Raw genomic sequence first — 18,794 nt, 5'->3', positions numbered from 1 at the left:
AGCTGAAACCCTCACTCAGCTATTTCACCCATCTTCTTCTCGGTTCTCATTTTATTGGTTCGATGCTTTTCGATTTTTGTAACAGGGAATTGAAACCTGGGTTAGAGAAATTATTGGTGGAGGAATTCACAATCTTCTGCAGCAGCTTCACCTGCTACTTCATCATCATATTTACTTTCGGATACTGAATAGAAGAGAAAGGGGAAGAAGGGAAAGATAAAGGTACGCTTTTTTGGATTATTTCTTCTTGTGTACCATAAAGACTTGCTTTTTTGTTCATCTTTCGTATATGTTCTCATTTTTGTTTTGCTACTTAAATGACTTAATATATATATGATTTGTTGTTGTATCGAGATGGACATAGTAGAAATCGTGATATTACTGAGGATTAGATAGAATGTTAGTTCCATATGTTATGATCTCTTGTATCATTGCACTGGAAATGTGTCTGGATTATTCCTTGTTTGGAAATTCTTACTGGTGTAATTAGTGCATTAGGATATTATGCTAACCTGCTCTGTATAATTTCATTATTACTTTGTAGCAAGGTGAATTCTTTTGCTGGTTCCTGATTGTTCTTGCATGTTAAGTTACCCTTTTAGGCCAAGTGTCTTAAAAAGCATGTAATTTATTTCCTTGAAACTGTTCTTTCTGGTATTTTTGATATTTTGGATACTCATCCTTTTACTTGCTGGACTTTTTGGTCTTCTTTCATATCATGTTATTTGTTTACTTGAATCATTAGTTTTTTTTTGGAGTACCTGATTGTAGAAGTTTGAAACTTATATTATTCTTTTTTAAATGTTATGGAAAAGCTTATCTTTTTCCAAGTTTTTCCATATAGTTGGATGATTAACTTTCATTCCATTCTTATGACTGAATATGTATTGGATATGGAGAATTTAGGAAAAGTAAAAGACTCCCGATAATGAAAGACCATAATTATTACAATTTGATTTCTAGTGGAATGATACACATGCCTTTGTGGGTGGCTGTGTAACTTTTTATGCTCTAATGGCTTCGAAGTGTCTGCAAATGGATTATTTTGATCTTTATCAAATCTATTTCTTTAGGGGATAGGTTGATGACCAGTGTTACTTGTGTAGGTATGGATATGGGTATGATTAGATTTTTTTTTTCATATATTTGGAATCTTGAAGGTTATATGAGTATGGTGAATTGTATTTTAGTTTAATTGGTATTGGTATTATTATCAACGTAGGACTATATGAGTTTGAGTGTACCTTCTATTTATAGATTTACTGAGGGGTTATAGGTAATTTTAAATATTTTATCAAAAATAAAAAATTTCAAATCTAGACTTGTTTTTTGACTTGCAAACTTTAAAAAGTCCATTTTGTTATTAAATTTTAATAAAATATTAAATATATTTTTAATTAATATTTTATATTTTTTAAATTAAAAATTAAAAAAAATATTTTTATTATTCAAATTAAAATGGGTCAGGCTGGTTTGAAGTGCTGGTTTGAAGTACAAAAAATATTTGTCTAAGTTAGCCCATTGGGTTGGGTAGGCTACTTGGCCATGGAGGTTGTGGAGTTGCAAAAATTGAGCACAATATCTTTTATGCCATTTTTCAATGTACGTGAGGTGAGTATGCGTAAAGAGGTGAATTTTTTATTTCACAATTAATTTTAAAAAATTGATATCTGTTTTTTTTTATATTTATATTCTTTTAATATTTTATTATACTTTTTTAAGACATTTATTAATTTTTGAATTTTAATATTTTATTATATATTATTATATTTTATTATACCAATTTTTTAAAATTATTTATGAAGTAAAAGAAATACATACCAGATGCTCACTCTTTATAGACTTAAAGAAGAACAAATTTTAAACATAGGTAATTTAAGGCTGAAAGTACTGTTGAAGCTTGATGCCTTCTTTACTAATTTTTTCAACCCTATTTTTGTAATTTGTGATTTAATATTTCTATATTTTTAATAAATTTATTTATTGATATAATGTCTCATCTAATATATAAATATTTCTATCACGATTTTTAATAAATTTATTTATTAATATAATATGTCCATCTAATATACAAATATTTCTATCACAATTTTTAATAAATTTATTTATTAATATAAATGTCCCATCTAATATACAAATATTTAATAAAATATTTTATATAGTTTTTAACTTCAATTTAAATTATTATTGAAATATTCTCGTCCGTTTTATCACAAATATTATTGTCAGTTTTATCACAAATATTATCGTCCGTTTTATCATTTAAGTTAAACTTTTTATTCAAAATAAATCATACCTTTTAAGCTAAATACGGATGTCCACACAGTGGTTTAACATGTACTTAAGAAAAGATGTCTTATAAAACATAAATTAAATTAATTGTGGACTATTTTAACTGCACATGTGATTTGTCAAATAAAAACGAACAACATGTATATTATTTAATTAAAATAATTTTTTTCAATATTATTTAATTAAAATAATTTTTATAAATATTATTTAATTAAATATTATTTAATTTGCAACTTACCTGTAGATACTTGATGCTTGATATGTATTATCTATATGATTTTCCACATCGTCAAATAAAAAACTTACATAATACATAAATATATTTGATAAATATTTAACATAACTTACAAAACTTACATAACTTATATAACTTAGATAAATATATAACTTACATAACTTATATAACTTATATAACTTAGATAAATATATAACTTACATAACTTACATAACTTATATAACTTAGATAAATATATAACTTACATAACTTATATAACTTAGATAAATATATAACTTATATAACTTACATAACTTATATAACTTATATAACTTAGATAAATATATAACTTACATAACTTACATAACTTATATAACTTAGATAAATATATAACTTACATAAATATATATCATATCATAACTTACATAACTTACATAATATTTAAATATATTTGATATCATAATTTACATAACTAGCTTACGAAACTTACTTAACTTACATAATACACAAATCTATACTTGAAAATCTCGCAACTTACCTGAATTAGTTTATACCCATTAGAGGCTTGATATTTAGTATAATGACATGATTTAAATCAATTAAGAACATTTAAGTAACTATAATATGTTGTCAACTTTAGATTTCAAGAACTATGAAATGGATAGGAGTTGGATGAAATTGTCAAGGGTAAGTAATGCCTATCAAAATGGAGTACAAACTTTTCTAAATTTTGCATTTCAAAATGCAAGCCAAGAGAATATGATTCTTTTCCCGTGTAAGAAGTGTGGCAACATCAACTGGCATTTTCGTGAAGTTATCTACGAACATCTAATTGTTGATGGCTTTATTCGGGGGTATAAAAAATGAATTTTCCATGGAGAGTGTACATCTAGTGGAACTTCTTCAACGATTAATCCGACTTATCCTGATACTGATTACCATCAGTAAGTTAGACAAGATGACATGGAAGATATGTTGCGGGATGCATTTAATATGCATAGTCATGGTGAGCAATCGTTTCAACCTGACTTTATTACATCCGATGATTGTAATATTGGTGGAAATGTTTTTTGCGAAACGGGAACAAGTGCACCTGATGAGGAACCAAATGAAGAAGCGGCGAAGTTCTACAATTTACTTAATGAAATGAATGAAGAACTTTACGAGAGATCAAAATATTCGAAATTGTCCTCCTGCATTCGTCTATTTCACTTAAAATGTTTGGGAGGGTGGACCGGAAACTCTTTTACAATGCTGCTAGAGTTTCTGAGAGAGATGTTTCCGTTTGCAAAAATTCTCCAGTCTTGTCAAGATATGAAGAAACTAATAAAAGATTTGGGCCTTAGGTACGATAAAATTCATAGTTGCCCAAATGACTGCATATTGTACTGGGGTGATCAGAAAAACCAACAGTCTTGTCATGTTTGCGGTAAGTCTCATTGGATGAATAGTAATACAGAAGATGTGAATACGGATGAAGGTGGGGCACAGTTAAAAAAGAAGCCAGTTAAGGTCTTGCGATATTTTCCCCTAATACCAAGACTTCAAAGGCTTTTCATGTCCTCAAAGACAGTCGAATCTATGAGGTGGAATAATGATCAACGGACCGATGATGGATTATTAAGACATCCTGCGGATTCTTTAGCTTGGAAATCATTTGATAGTAAATTTTCAAGCTTTGCAAGCGATCCTCGGAATGTGAGGTTTGGGCTAGCAGCTGACGGCTTTAATCTATTTAAAATCTTGAGTACTTCATATAGTACTTGGCCTGTAGTGCTTGTTCCTTACAATTTGCCTCTATGGATTTGCATGAAGCAATCTTCATTTATTTTATCAATGATTATCCCTGGAGAGAAAGGTCCCGGAAATGATATTGACATCTATTTGCATCCACTTATTGAAGAGTTAAAATAATTATGGTCGGGTGTTGAGACATATGATGTATTGAGAAAGGAGAACTTTAATTTACGTACAGCTTTATTGTGGACAATTGATGATTTCCTGGCTTATGTTAATTTATCAGGTTGGAGTACTAAAGGACGTTATGCTTGTCATTGTTCTGATGCACAAACTTGTTCGAAGTGGTTGTACAATGGGAAGAAGTTCTCTTACATGGGCCATCGTCGGTGGTTAGATGGAAATCATAAATTTAGATTTCAAAGGACTCTATTTGACAGTACTGAAGAGTACAGAGGAGCTCCTGAGCAAACCATTGGATCTGAAATCTTGTTTATGTTAAAAGATATTAATTTTAGTTATGGGAAGATGAATCAACCACCTAACACGCAAACAAAGTGAAGATCGAGGGATGAATCTGATGATGAATCTGATGGAGAGGATGATCCTAATGAGGTGGACTTATGGAAAAAATGAAGTATTTTTTTTGAGTTGCCTTATTGGGAGCACAACATTTTACGCGACAATCTTGATGTCATGCATATTGAGAAGAATGTCTGTGAGAACATTGAATGTTGATGGAAAATCAAAAGACAATCTTCAGAGCCGACTTGATTTAGTTGACATGAGAATTCGGCATGATCTTTATCCTCAAGTATTTCCAAATGGAAAATATCGGTTGCCGCCTTCTATTTTTTCAATGTCAAAGGAAGAGAAAGAAGTGTTCTGCATGGTGTTGAAGGATATAAAGGTCCCAGATGCGTATGTATCAAATATATCTCAATGTGTGAGTCTCAAAGATCGAAGATTATATTCATTAAAATCACATGATTACCACATCTTGATGCAAGATTTACTCTCAATTGCTTTACGGTGCTGTATGCCAAAAAATGTAACGTCCTGTATAATTAAACTATCCAATATAATGAAAGCTATTTGTGGCAAAGTTTTGGATGTTGAAGAACTTGAGAAAGTACAGGATCGAGCGGCTTTGACTTTATGCAATTTGGAGAAGATCTTTCCACCTTCCTTCTTCACTATTGTGGTGCACTTGGTAATTCATCTCCCTCACGAAGCAATACTCGGTGGACCGATTTTTTATCGATGGATGTATCTTATAGAAATGTGCTAATTTATTTCTCAAGTATTCATTCATTCACCTTTATACATTTAGTTACAGCTTTTGATAAATATTGTATATCGTGTTTAGGTTCCTAAGCAAATTGAAGTCATATTATCGCAATAAGCGTTACCCAGAAGGATCAATTGCTGAAGGCTACTTGGCAAAAGAGTGCATGACCTTCTGTTCTAGATATTTAGAAGATGTTGAAACACGATTAAATAGACCAAGTAGAAATGCTAGGCTCAATGATCATAACTTGGCCGAAACTTATTTATTCCAAAGTTATGGAGAACCAATCGGCAAAATTGAAATTGTAGAATTAGATGATATATCGTGCATACAAGCACATCGATATGTACTTTTTCACCATGATTTAGTTGAACCATTACGCAAGTAAGTTCTAAAATTTCCTCATATATTCGACGTTTTGATTTTTTTATCTTCTAACCAATTAAACTTGTTTTTAACATAGTGAGTACAAACAAAATTTGAGATCTCGTGCACGCTCTCGAAGATTACAACATCGAGAGATTAATAAGTTATTCACTGAATCTTTTCATGAATGGTTAAGCCAAACGGTATGTAACTAAAGTTAATAAGTTACATATAATCGCGAAATTTTACATAATACATTTATAATTATTCAATTTACTTTCGATTCAATAGGTTTGGAGTGGGAAGGACGTCAATGACGAAGTTAAATGGCTTTCCCAAGGTCCGAACAGAGTAATAAAAAGATATAGTGCCTTCCTCATCAATGGATACAGATTTCATACAAAGTATCGCAAGAGAATGAGGAGAACTCAAAATTGTGGAGTTGTTAATTCTTCAATTACAAGTTATGCTAGTGCTAGGGACAGTAATCCGATTGAGGGTAATGTGGAGTGTTACGGACTTCTTACCGACATTATTGAGTTGGATTACTATGGCAGATGGAAAGTTGTCTTATTTCGGTGTGATTGGGCTAATGTTAATACTGCTTGAGGAATTAAAAAAGATGAATTTGGTTTTACAATGGTGAATTTCTCTCGCTTGATTCACACTAGACAACAATTGATGAACGAGCCATATGCATTTTCGTCTCAAGTGAAACATGTGACAGCCCTAAAGTGGCCCTAGTCGGAAAGCGGTTTCGGGACCGTTAAACCGAGTCACCAAATTATTTGAATATGATAATTATTGTCTAAAATATGTGAATATGAATGTGTGAAAGTTTTAAGCTTCGATTTAGTTAATTGCATGTGAATTTAGTTAATAGGACTTATGTGTGACACTTGTGAAATGTGATAGGTTAATCTATAAGGATCTATTAGTGCATGTAATTAAAAAGGGTGGACTTGCATGTCAATTTCCCCACTTAATTGGTAGTGACCGGCCATGACAATGAGGGTGGACAAAATGTGATGGGTAAAACATGTCATAAACATGTTATGTTAGTGTTTTATGGGAGGAATGATAAAATAAGGAGCATGGGTAATAAAATAATAGTAGTTAGTAGGAGGAGAAAGAGAAAAAGAAAAAAAATGAGCTAGGCTACTCCTCCATTGCCGTGACTTGAGGAAGGAAGAAGAAGAGGATTTTCTTGCTTCATGTTCGGTTGGTTGGTGTTTAGGAGGAGGTATGTTTGATGTTGTTCCATGAGATTCATGCATGTTTTTAGTTGTTAGCTTGAGTTCTACCTAGCCCATGGTTTAAATCTTTGCTATGTGATGGAGATGATATTCGGCCATGGGTGTTGTCTTTTTGGTTGGTGTTTGATGTTGTGGTGATGAGGCATGAAGATGAGTTAAGTTTCGGCTAAGGTGGATTTGTGTTGATGTCATTTGTATGCTAAATGTGAAGCTTTGTAATGATACATGTGATGGTGGATTGATGACTCTTGGATTTTCTTTTTAGCATTTTTGAGTTAGACATTAAGTTTTTTGTTTAACCCATGACCAAAATTGAAATGGTATGGTGTCTTGATGCATTCGGCCATGGTAGGAAGTAGAAGAGAAATATGGTTGTTGATTCATGTTATTTGGATGAAAAATGGTAGTAAGGTGAAGTGCAAATGTTAGTATTTGATTACTAGTGTATATATGTGTATTAGCCGAGTTTTGAACTTGAAACAAAATGGTATGTAGTCAATACAAGTAACCATATTTGTAGGAAGTATTAAGCATATAATTGGCCTCAACATAGACATGCATATTCGGCCACATGAGATAGATTGGTGTTGCATATATTCGGTTATAGGCGAGCATAATGATGAATCTATCTTGACTTAGATAATCGGCTCAAGGAGAATTTGTTAAAGTGCTTAGTTAATTGATATTAGGTTAATAATGTGTGTATTCGGTCATAAAGGTGCACATGAGGAAATGTTAGATTAATTGTATTAAATTGCTCAATGTGATTAAAAATGCGTATGACCATTTTGTAACACCCTGAACTCATGGCCGTTATCGGAAATCGAACACGAGGTGTTACCAGCTTACTTCATTTATTTCCCCTATATTTTTTTTTGTTCCAGGCAAGCTGGCTACTGTATCGTGGTCGCTTTAAAAATCATATTTTGAGTTATGAAACTCGAAATCCAATTCCGTAAATTTTCCCCGAAACTAGACTCATATATCTATATGGTTGAATTTTTTTAGAATTTTTGGTTGGGCCAATTAGTACAGTTTATTTTTTAAATTTTCCCCTGTTTCAAGGTTCGACTACACTGACCTCTGTACCTTACGATTTATATATCTCCCTGTAAAGGGCTTCAATGCCTATGCCGTTTGTCTCTAATGAAACTAGACTCGATAACGAATCTGTAAATATAAGGCACGACCTCTAATTATCTCGATAAAATTTACGGTGAATTTCCTAAGTCATAACAGGGGATTCAGAAATCGCTCTGGCACTGTTTCACAAGAATTTAATTATCTCCTAACATAAAGCTCATATGGTCGTTTCGTTTCTTCCATACGAAAATAGACTCATCAAGCTTCGATTACCTAATTTATTCATTATTTAATTCCATTTTTACTATTTTTAGTGATTTTTCAATCTCACAACACTGCTGCTGTCAGCATCTGTTACTAAAGCAGACTATGCCTATTTCGTGATTTTTCCTTGATTTAACTAATAATTCATCATACATGTCACAATTTATGACCATGACTAGCCATGCCAAAGACTAATCATCACCAAGCATCTCCCCACTACACTATTACCAAATCATGAATTTAACACCGAAAATAAATTAGCCATGACATATGGCGTAATAATCGAGTAGACGTCAACCAATACTCAACCACAACCGAATTACCAAGACTTGTGACCAAGCATCATAGAACCAAATCCAAACGAACATTTATGCCATTTTCGCATGGCTAAAAGTTTACATACCAAATTTCAAACAAAACATAATAGCTTATACATGCCGAAATGTTCTCCTAGACCAACTAAGAAGAAAGTACCAAAAGTTGCTAGCCGGTGTGATGACTTCGATGACGATCCCGAGCACGGCAAAAAGACGAGTCCAAGAAACCTAAAATAGGTGACAAGCAAACACCGAATGAGTATATAACTCAGTAAGCCATAAGCATTCCACAACCATCCATTAATAAAATTATCACAACAGGAAACAATGAAATGAGGTTAACTACTCCATCCATGTCGAACTATACCATAGTTCCTTAAACCTTACGGTTCAATCTCATACCAAGTCCTACATTGATATTTCATACATCATTTTATTTTCGTTACAATCATACAATTAAACGACCTTTCACCTATTCCACGATGAACCTTATGTACGTGACTTCAACTATAATCATCACATAAGTTCAAAACTTACCAAGCTCAACTCCAAATATAAACATAGCGCCTATTAGCCATGAACTCAAGGTACTTACCTTTTTCGCTGTCCAAAATCGACTCGGTAAAGTCGCACCCTTAATGTAAATAATTTATAGAAAATATATAGTGGGTTCGCACACAGTGCTTAATAATCAACCGCGCACACTTAGTTCCATGTACTTTAAACTCGTACACTTATTGTCATGCATTTCAAGTTCGCACACCTAGTGCCAATCCCACAATCGTAAACACTTATTGCCCGCACACTTAGTGCCGAAAACCAGCCACTCTATATGCTTCACTTCCTTTTTACATTCGACAATTTCATCTCTACATACATATACATTTGTATACATTTCATCTCATTAAACACAATTGCATAGGTATTACGATCATTTAAATCAATACCAAAGATATGCTTAATGACTTACCTTGTGTTAGGTAAAATAGTTCCAAGTCGGCTACTGGATGACCTTCGATTTTCCCTTGTTGGACGCCTCTCCTTTAGGATCTTGAGCTTAAACAAATAAATTAACTCATTTAACCGCTTTGCTACATATATTGGTATCCACATTTTAATGATTTTATGACATACGAAACGACATGGTAAAATTTTCATCTTACTACCTTATGTTCTTAGCTATTCGGCTAATAACCTTATGCAATTACCATACTATCAATAATCTAATCACACATGCATATGCATACTTGGACATTCGGTAATCACCTTTGCTAATTTTAAACTTAACATCACATAAGCTCCGAAGTGATGGCCGAATATGTATATCTATACTATCACCTATAATTCATCTAATCACAAAATTTCATCTCATGAACACTTGACCCATTTTTTTTGCCCCATATGGCCGAATGCTTCATTTGTTACCCAACTAACCATTCAACAACTTCAACCTCATTACCACCCTTTTATGCCTAATTATCTAAGTCAAGATAAAATCATCAACATGCCTAACTATAGCCGAATGTGCAACATTAATCTATCATTTCCATTTCATTTAACACTTAATATTTACCACATATCGATTCACCAAACTCTTCATCTATTCATGCTCTCATATTCGGTCACCCATACATATACTAACCATATAACTAATTAATCCTAGGGTTAAACACAAGTACAATATTTAAGCACCATGGCTGAACCTTCATGAAGTTGCTAAGACCCATCATTTCTACTCCTCACACACTCTCACATCCAATCCTTTTTATTAAACACTCAAGCTCAATCATCTTCATGCCTCATCACCACAACATCAAAACACCAACCAAGAAAGACAACACCCATGGCCGAGTATCATCTCCATCAATAGCAAAAATTTAAACCATGGGCTAGGTAGAACTTAAGCTAACAACTAAAAACATGCATGAATTTCAAAAAAATAACATCAAACATACCTCAACCTAGGTACAAGCATGGCCGAACTTCTTCACCTTTCTTTCCCTCACTCACGGCAATTGTAACAAGGAAAATGATGAACACTCCTTATTCCTCCCTTATTTTATTCATCTTTTTCCTTTTTAATTCCTTTCTTTAATTTATTTTATCTCCAATAACCCAATTTCTTATTATAATATCTAATTCAAACAAATATATTGCCCATCATCAATCTATCTTGGCCGGCCACTATAAGGAAATTGGGCAATTTGACATGCAAGTCCACCCTTGTGTTGACATGCACTAATAAGCCCTTTAAAATTAGCCTATCATATTTCACAATGTCTCATGTTGATCCCTATTTAATAATTCCTCATGCAATTAGCAAAATTAGGGAATGAAACTTCCACATATGCATGCACACATATAATAAGCATAGAATATAACAATTAATTGTTTTTATGAGTCGGTTTTGTGGTCCCGAAACCACTTTCCGACTAGGGTCACATTAGAGCTGTCACAACTCTCCCCCACATAAGAAATTTTCTTCCTCGAAAATCTTAACGGTGAACAATTTTGGATATCGATCCTTCATAGAGTCCTCAAGTTCCCAAGTGGCTTCTTCAATTCCGTGTTTATGCCACAACACCTTCACTAATGGGATTTTCTTATTTCGCAACTCTTTTACTTCACGCATCAAAATGCGAATCGGTTCTTCATAACTCAAGTTAGACTGAATCTCGATCTCAGATGGAGTGATTACGTGCGACGGGTCGGACCTATATCGTCAAAGCATCGAGACATGGAAAACGTTGTGAATCTTTTCATGCTCAGGGGGTAAAATTAACCGGTATGCGACTGGCCCAACTCGTTCGGATACTTCATACGGACCGATGAACCTCGGACTCAATTTGCCCTTACGGCCAAATCTAAGCACCTTCTTCCAGGGTGAAACTTTGAGAAATACCTTGTCCCCAACCTGATATTCAATGTCTTTTCTCCTTAAATCCGCATACGACTTTTGACGATCCGAAGCGGCTTTCAAACTTTCACGAATTACTCGAACTTTCTGCTCAGCATCCTTAATCAAATCAACCCCAAAGATTTTACTTTCACTAAGTTCAGTCCAAAATAATGGGGTACGGCACTTGCGACCGTATAAAGCATCGTAAGGTGCCATCTTAATGCTTGATTGAAAGCTATTGTTATAAGCAAATTCAATCAAAGGCAAATATCTTTCCCATGAACCACAAAACTCTAAGACGCAACATCTCAACATATCCTCGAGTATTTGAATTATTCGTTCAGATTGGCCATCAGTTTGGGGATGAAATGCGGTGCTAAAATGCATTTTAGTACTGAACGCTTCTTGCAACTTTTTCCAAAATCGCGATGTAAATCTTGGGTCTCTATCTGACACGATAGAAATAGGTACCCCATGCAATCGAACAATTTGGGAGATGTATAATTCTGCCAATTTATCGAGCGAAAAATCTGTACGGACAGGGATAAAATGAGCAGACTTGGTCAATCTATCAACAATAACCCAGACTGAGTCTTTCTTACTCTGAGTCAAAGGTAACCTAGATACAAAGTCCATTGTCACTCGATCCCATTTCCATTCGGGTATCATGATTGGCTGAAGTAATCCTGATGGCACTTGATGTTCCGCTTTTACTTGTTGACATATCAAACACCTTGAAACAAATTCAAAAATGTCTCGTTTCATACCCGGCCACCAAAATTGATGTTTCAGATCGTTGTACATTTTAGTACTACCTGGGTGGATAGACATTCGACCACTATGAGCCTCATTCAAAATCATCGAAATAAGTTCCGAATTTCTTGGAACACATAATCGACCCTTGAACGTCAAGCAATCATTGTTGTTAATCCCAAACTCCGATTCCTCATTCGAGGCACATTCAGCTCGTTTAGCGACCAATTCAGCGTCGACTTTCTGGGATTCAAGTATTTGATGAATTAATAATGGTTTGGCCTCTAATTCAACTACTAGCACCTCATCGGGCGAAACGGATAGGTGAGCATCCATCGCTCTCAAAGCAAACAGTGCTTTACGACTCAAAGCATCGGCCACCACGTTAGCCTTCCCCGGGTGATAATCAATGACAAGTTCATAGTCTTTCAACAACTCAAGCCAACGTCTTTGTCGCAGATTTAGATCTCTTTAAGTCATCAAATATTTAAGACTCTTGTGGTCCGAATAAATATGACACCTCTCTCCAAACAAGTAATGTCGCCATATTTTTAAGGCGAACACTATGGCTGCTAATTCAAGGTCATGGGTCGGATAGTTTCTCTCATGCGGCTTTAATTGTCTCGATGCGTAAGCCACAACTCGACCTTCTTGCATCAACACACAACCTAGCCCAAGCAAGGATGTATCACTGTAAATAACAAACTCCTTGCCGGACTCCGGCTGTACTAGCACTGGGGCCTCGGTTAAACAGGTTTTTAGTCGATCGAAACTTTCCTGACAGTGTTCTGACCATTCGAACTCAACATCTTTTTGAAGTAGTTTTGTCAACGGTGCAGCTATCATCGAAAAGCCCTTTACAAAACGTCGGTAGTATCCGGCAAGTCCCAAAAAGCTCCTAACTTCAGTAACATTCCTTGGAAGTTTCCAATCGAGTATGGCCGAAATTTTGTTCAGGTCCACTCTGACACCCGATGCGGACACCACGTGTCCCAAAAAGCTAACCTCTCTCAACCAAAATTCACATTTACTGAATTTTGCGTATAACTGCTTGTCTCGTAAAATCTGTAATACTAGTCTCAAATGCTCGGCATGTTCAGCTTCACCTTGTGAATAAACTAAAATATCATCAATAAACACAACCACAAACCGATCCAAGTATGGCTTGAAAACTCGATCATTAAATCCATAAATACCGCGGGGGCATTAGTGAGCCCAAACGGCATCACTAAGAATTCGTAGTGACCGTACCTCGTTCTAAAAGCAGTTTTGGGTATGTCCGAGTCTCGAACCCTCAACTGGTAATAACCAGATCTCAAATCTATCTTTGAAAACACTAAGGCTCCTTCAATTGATCAAACAAATCATCAATACGTGGCAACGGATATTTATTCTTTATTGTCACTTTATTCAACTGACGATAGTCGATGCACAATCTCATGGTTCTATCCTTCTTTTTCACAAACAGTACTGGTGCGCCCCATGGAGAAAGACTCGGTCGAGCGAAACCTCTATCTGTCAATTCTTGCAATTGAACCTTCAGTTCCTTTAATTCTGTCAATGCCATACGATACGGGGCTATTGAGATTGGCGTGGTACCAAGTACAATTTGATGCCGAATTCCACCTCTCGAACCGGTGGCAACCCCGGTAACTCTTCAGGAAAAATATCTGAATACTTACAGGCCACTGGTACTGATTCAAGTTTCCTTTCCGTCTCTTTGCTATCAAATACATACGCAAGGTATGTTTCACACCCCTTTTTCACATATCTTTGAGTGGTCATTGAAGATATTATCGCTGGCATTCCTTTAAATCAGTAGACTCAACTTGGACTACTTCATTATTTGTACTCCTCAAATCAATGGTTTTCCTTTACAGTTCACCACTGCATCATGTACGGTCAACCAATCCATACCCAGAATAACATCGAATTCGTCAAACGGTAAAAGCATCAAATCGGCTGGAAAACAGGATTCTCGGATTATTAGAGGACATCTCTTACACACTTTATCAACAAGTACGTATTGACCCAAAGGGTTTGACACTCGAATTACGAACTCAGTAGACTCGACAGGTAGAGTCTTACTGGATGCTAAGGTTTCACATACGTATGAATGAGTAGAGCTAGGGTCAATCAATGCAATCACACTAGTATCAAAGAGAGTGAAAGTACCAGTTATAACATCAGGGGAGGATGCCTCCTCTCGTGCGCGAATGGCATATGCTCTAGCAGGAGTACGGGTCTCGGTTCGAACAGCCGTATCAGAGGCCCCTCTCTGACTACCACCCCTACCTCCTGAAATTCTCGGTGGTCTACCTCTAGCTGTCATTCCACTAGGTCTTGCACCTTGCATCTTATTCTTCTCATCAAGCTCCGTGCAATCTCTAATGAAGTGGTCCTTCAACCGCATCTGTAACAGGCCCTGTTAGTAGACTTACCCCAACATTCACCTGTGTCGTCTTCTACATTGGGGCATTCAGGTTTCTCTTGACGATTATTGCCCACACTAGCTACCGAAGTAGCTCGGGAGTCTGTCGATGGTCGTGCTCTAATGGAAATTCCCGCAGTCGTCCTCGATTTATTAGTGTCCTCCCTGAACTTCTTTATACCCGAGAACGGAGCTTTACCCGTCGATCTTTTACGATAGTCTCTAGCTTCAAATTCAGCCTTCTTCTTCTCCTTTCCAAGTTCTTCCGCCTTGCAGGCTCGTTCAACTAGTGTTACGAACTCTTTTATCTCCAAAATACCCACTAGTAGCTTTAAATCTTCATTCAATCCTTCTTCAAATCTCTTGCACATAGCAACCTCATCAGCCACACTCTCGAGCATACCGACTGAGTCTTACGAACTCATGTTCGTATTCAGATACTGTTATACGGCCTTGCTTGAGTTCCAAGAATTCCTTACGCTTTTGATCGATGAACCGTTGACTAATATATTTCTTTGAAATTCCGTTTGAAAGAAATCCCAAGTAACTCGTTCGTTTGGGACTATGGAATCAAAGTCCTCCGCCAATAGTAAGCTGAGTCTCGCAACAAGGATATAGCACACTTTAGACATTCATCGGGTGTGCATGACAGTTCATCAAACACCCGAATGGTGTTATCAAGCCAGAACTCGGCCCTTTCGGCATCATCAGTAACTATGGCCTTGAACTCCTCAGCTCCGCGCTTCCTAATCAAGTCTACAGGTGGTTTACTCAGCCTCACAGGATCAGTAACTGATGGCATTATGGGCTCTTGGGGTGGATTATTCAAATTCGGAATGGTTGGACAGCGGATTGGTTCGGCATATTGCGCGACCCACCCATTCATCATGGTGAAGAAGGCTTGTTTTGCCCCCTCATCTTGATTATTTGCAGATGACTGAGGTTCAACAGGCGGTGTCCTTGCGCAGGAGCAGCCGCTACACTTTAAACGTCATCCGCTAAGGGTCTCTCTACCCCGGGTTCCATTTACTAATCAAACAAAAATTTTAACCGTCAAAGTCATCACATTATTAAGCACTAACATTAAGGCATGTATAGTTAGACTCATACGCGCTATGGTAGTCCTAGAACCGACTAAACCATAGCTCTGATACAATCAAATGTAACACCCGAACTCATGGCCGTTACCAGAAATCAACACGAGGTGTTACCGGCTTACTTCATTTATTTCCCCCTATATTTTTTTTTGTTCCAGGCAAGCTGGCTACTATATCGTGGTCGCTTTAAAATCATATTTTGAGTTTTGAAACTCGAAATCCAATTCCGTAAATTTTCCCCGAAACTAGACTCATATATTATATGGTGGAATTTTGTAGAATTTTTGGTTGGGCCAATTAGTACAGTTTATTTGTTAAAGTTTCCCTGTTTCAAGGTTCGACTACACTGACCTCTGTACCTTAGATTTAATATCTCCTATAAGGGTCAATGCCTATGCCGTTTGTCTCTAATGAAACTAGACTGATAAGAATCTGTACATATAAGCACGACCTCTAATTATTCGATAAAATTTACGGTGAATTTCTAAGTCATAACAGGGGATCCAGAAATCACTCTGGCACTGTTTCACAAGAATTTAATTATCTCCTAACATAAAGTTCATATGGCGTTTCGTTTCTTCCATAAGAAAATAGACTCATCAAGCTTCGATTACCTAATTTATTCTTATTTAATTCCATTTCTACTATTTTTAGTGATTTTTCAATCTCACAACACTGCTGCTGTCAGCATCTGTTACTAAAGCAGACTATGCCTATTTCGTGATTTTTCCTTGATCTAACTAATAATTCATCATACATGTCACAATTTATGACCATGACTAGCCATGCCAAAGACTATCATCACCGAGCATCTCCCACTACACTATTACCAAATCATGAATTTAACACCAAAATAAATTAGCCATGACATATGCTAATAACGAGTAGACCTCAACAATACTCAACCACAACGAATTACCAAGACTTGTGACCAGCATCATAGAACCAATCCAACGAAATTATGCATTTTCGCATGGCTAAAGTTTACATACCAAATTTCAAACAAAACATAATAGCCTATACATGCCGAAATGTTTCCTAGACCAACTAAGAAGAAAGTACCAAAAGTTGCTAGCCGGTGTGATGACTTCGATGACGGTCCCGAGCACGGCAAAAAGACGAGTCCAAGAAACCTAAAATAGGTGACAAGCAAACACCGAATGAGTATATAACTCAGTAAGCCATAAGCATTCCACAACCATCCATTAATAAATTATCACAACAGGAAACAATGAAATGAGGTTAACTACTCCATCCATGCCGAACTATACCATAGTTCCTTAAACCTTACGGTTCAATCTCATACCAAGTCCTACATTGATATTTCATACATCATTTTATTTTCGTTACAATCATACAATTAACGACCTTTCACCTATTCCACGATGAACCTTATGTACGTGACTTCAACTATAATCATCACATAGGTTCAAAACTTACCAAGCTCAACTCCAAATATAACATAGCGCCTATTAGCCATGAACTCAAGGTACTTACCTTTTCGCTGTCCAAATCGACTCGGTAAAGTCGCACCCTTAATGTAAATAATTTATAGAAAATATAGTGGGTTCGCACACATAGTGCTTAATAATGCGCACATTAGTCCATGTACTTTAAACTCGACACTTAGTGCCATGCATTTCAAGTTCGCACACTAGTGCCAATCTCCAACGTGAACACTTTTGCCGACACTTGTGCAAAACACATCTATATGCTTCCTTTTTATTCGACAATTTATCTCTACATATATATTTTATTTTTTTAACACATTGCATATTCATATTTATCAACCAAGATTGCTTATACTTTGTTAGGAAATTCCAGTCGCACTGATGACTCGATTTCCTTGTTGACCTCTCTTTAGGATCTGAGCTTAACAAATAAATTAACTCATTTAACCGCTTTGCTACATATATTGGTATCCACATTTTAATGATTTTATGACATACGAAACGACATGGTAAAATTTTCATCTTGCTACCTTATGTTCTTAGCTTTCGGCTAATAACCTTATGCAATTACCATACTATCAATAATCTAATCACACATGCATATGCATACTTGGACATTCGGTAATCACATTTGCTAATTTTAAACTCAACATCACATAAGCTCCCAAGTGATGGCCGAATATGTATATCTATACTATCACCTATAATTCATCTAATCAAAAATTTCATCTCATGAACACTTGACCCATTTTTTTTACCCCATATGGCCGAATGCTTCATTTGTTACCCAACTAACCATTCAACAACTTCAACCTCATTACCACCCTTTTATGCCTAATTATCTAAGTCAAGATAAATCATCACATGCCAACTATAGCCGATGTGCAACATTAATCTTCTTTCCATTCATTTAACTTAACATTACACATATGATTCACCAAACTCTTCATCTATTCATGCTCTCATATCGGTACCCATACTATACTAACCATATAACTAATTAATCCTAGGGTTAAACACAGTACAATATTTAACACCATGGCGAACCTTCATGAAGTTGCTAAGACCCATCATTTCTACTCCTCACACACTCTCACATCATCCTTTTTATTGAACACTCAAGCTCAATCATTTCATGCCTCATCACCACAACATCAAAACACCAACCAAGAAAGACAACACCATGGCCGAATATCATCTCCATCAATAGCAAAATTTAACCATGGGCTAGGTAGAACTTAAACTAAACTAAAAACATGCATGAATTTCAAAAATAACATCAACATACCTCAACCTAGGTACAGCATGGCCGAACTTCTCACCTTTCTTTCCACCAATGTACA

At 35.6% G+C, this 18,794-nt stretch overlaps 1 long non-coding RNA gene across 3 annotated transcripts in view; it reads left to right on the top strand.

Annotated features, from left to right (window-relative positions):
- The window catches only part of LOC107893578 (uncharacterized), a 33,587-nt gene that overhangs the window by 332 nt on the left and 14,461 nt on the right, over nucleotides 1–18,794 (top strand). For all 3 annotated transcript variants that reach the window (XR_005907558.1, XR_001682872.2, XR_001682873.2), the window contains exon 2: nucleotides 86–222. This is a non-coding gene — a long non-coding RNA (uncharacterized lncRNA). The remainder of the gene's footprint in view (nucleotides 1–85; nucleotides 223–18,794) is intronic.

Source organism: Gossypium hirsutum, chromosome A13 (assembly GCF_007990345.1).
Source record: "Gossypium hirsutum isolate 1008001.06 chromosome A13, Gossypium_hirsutum_v2.1, whole genome shotgun sequence".
Classification (NCBI taxonomy): domain Eukaryota; kingdom Viridiplantae; phylum Streptophyta; class Magnoliopsida; order Malvales; family Malvaceae; genus Gossypium; species Gossypium hirsutum.
The sequence above is the reverse complement of the archived record's forward strand: the minus strand, read 5'-3'. Positions and strand labels throughout refer to the sequence as shown.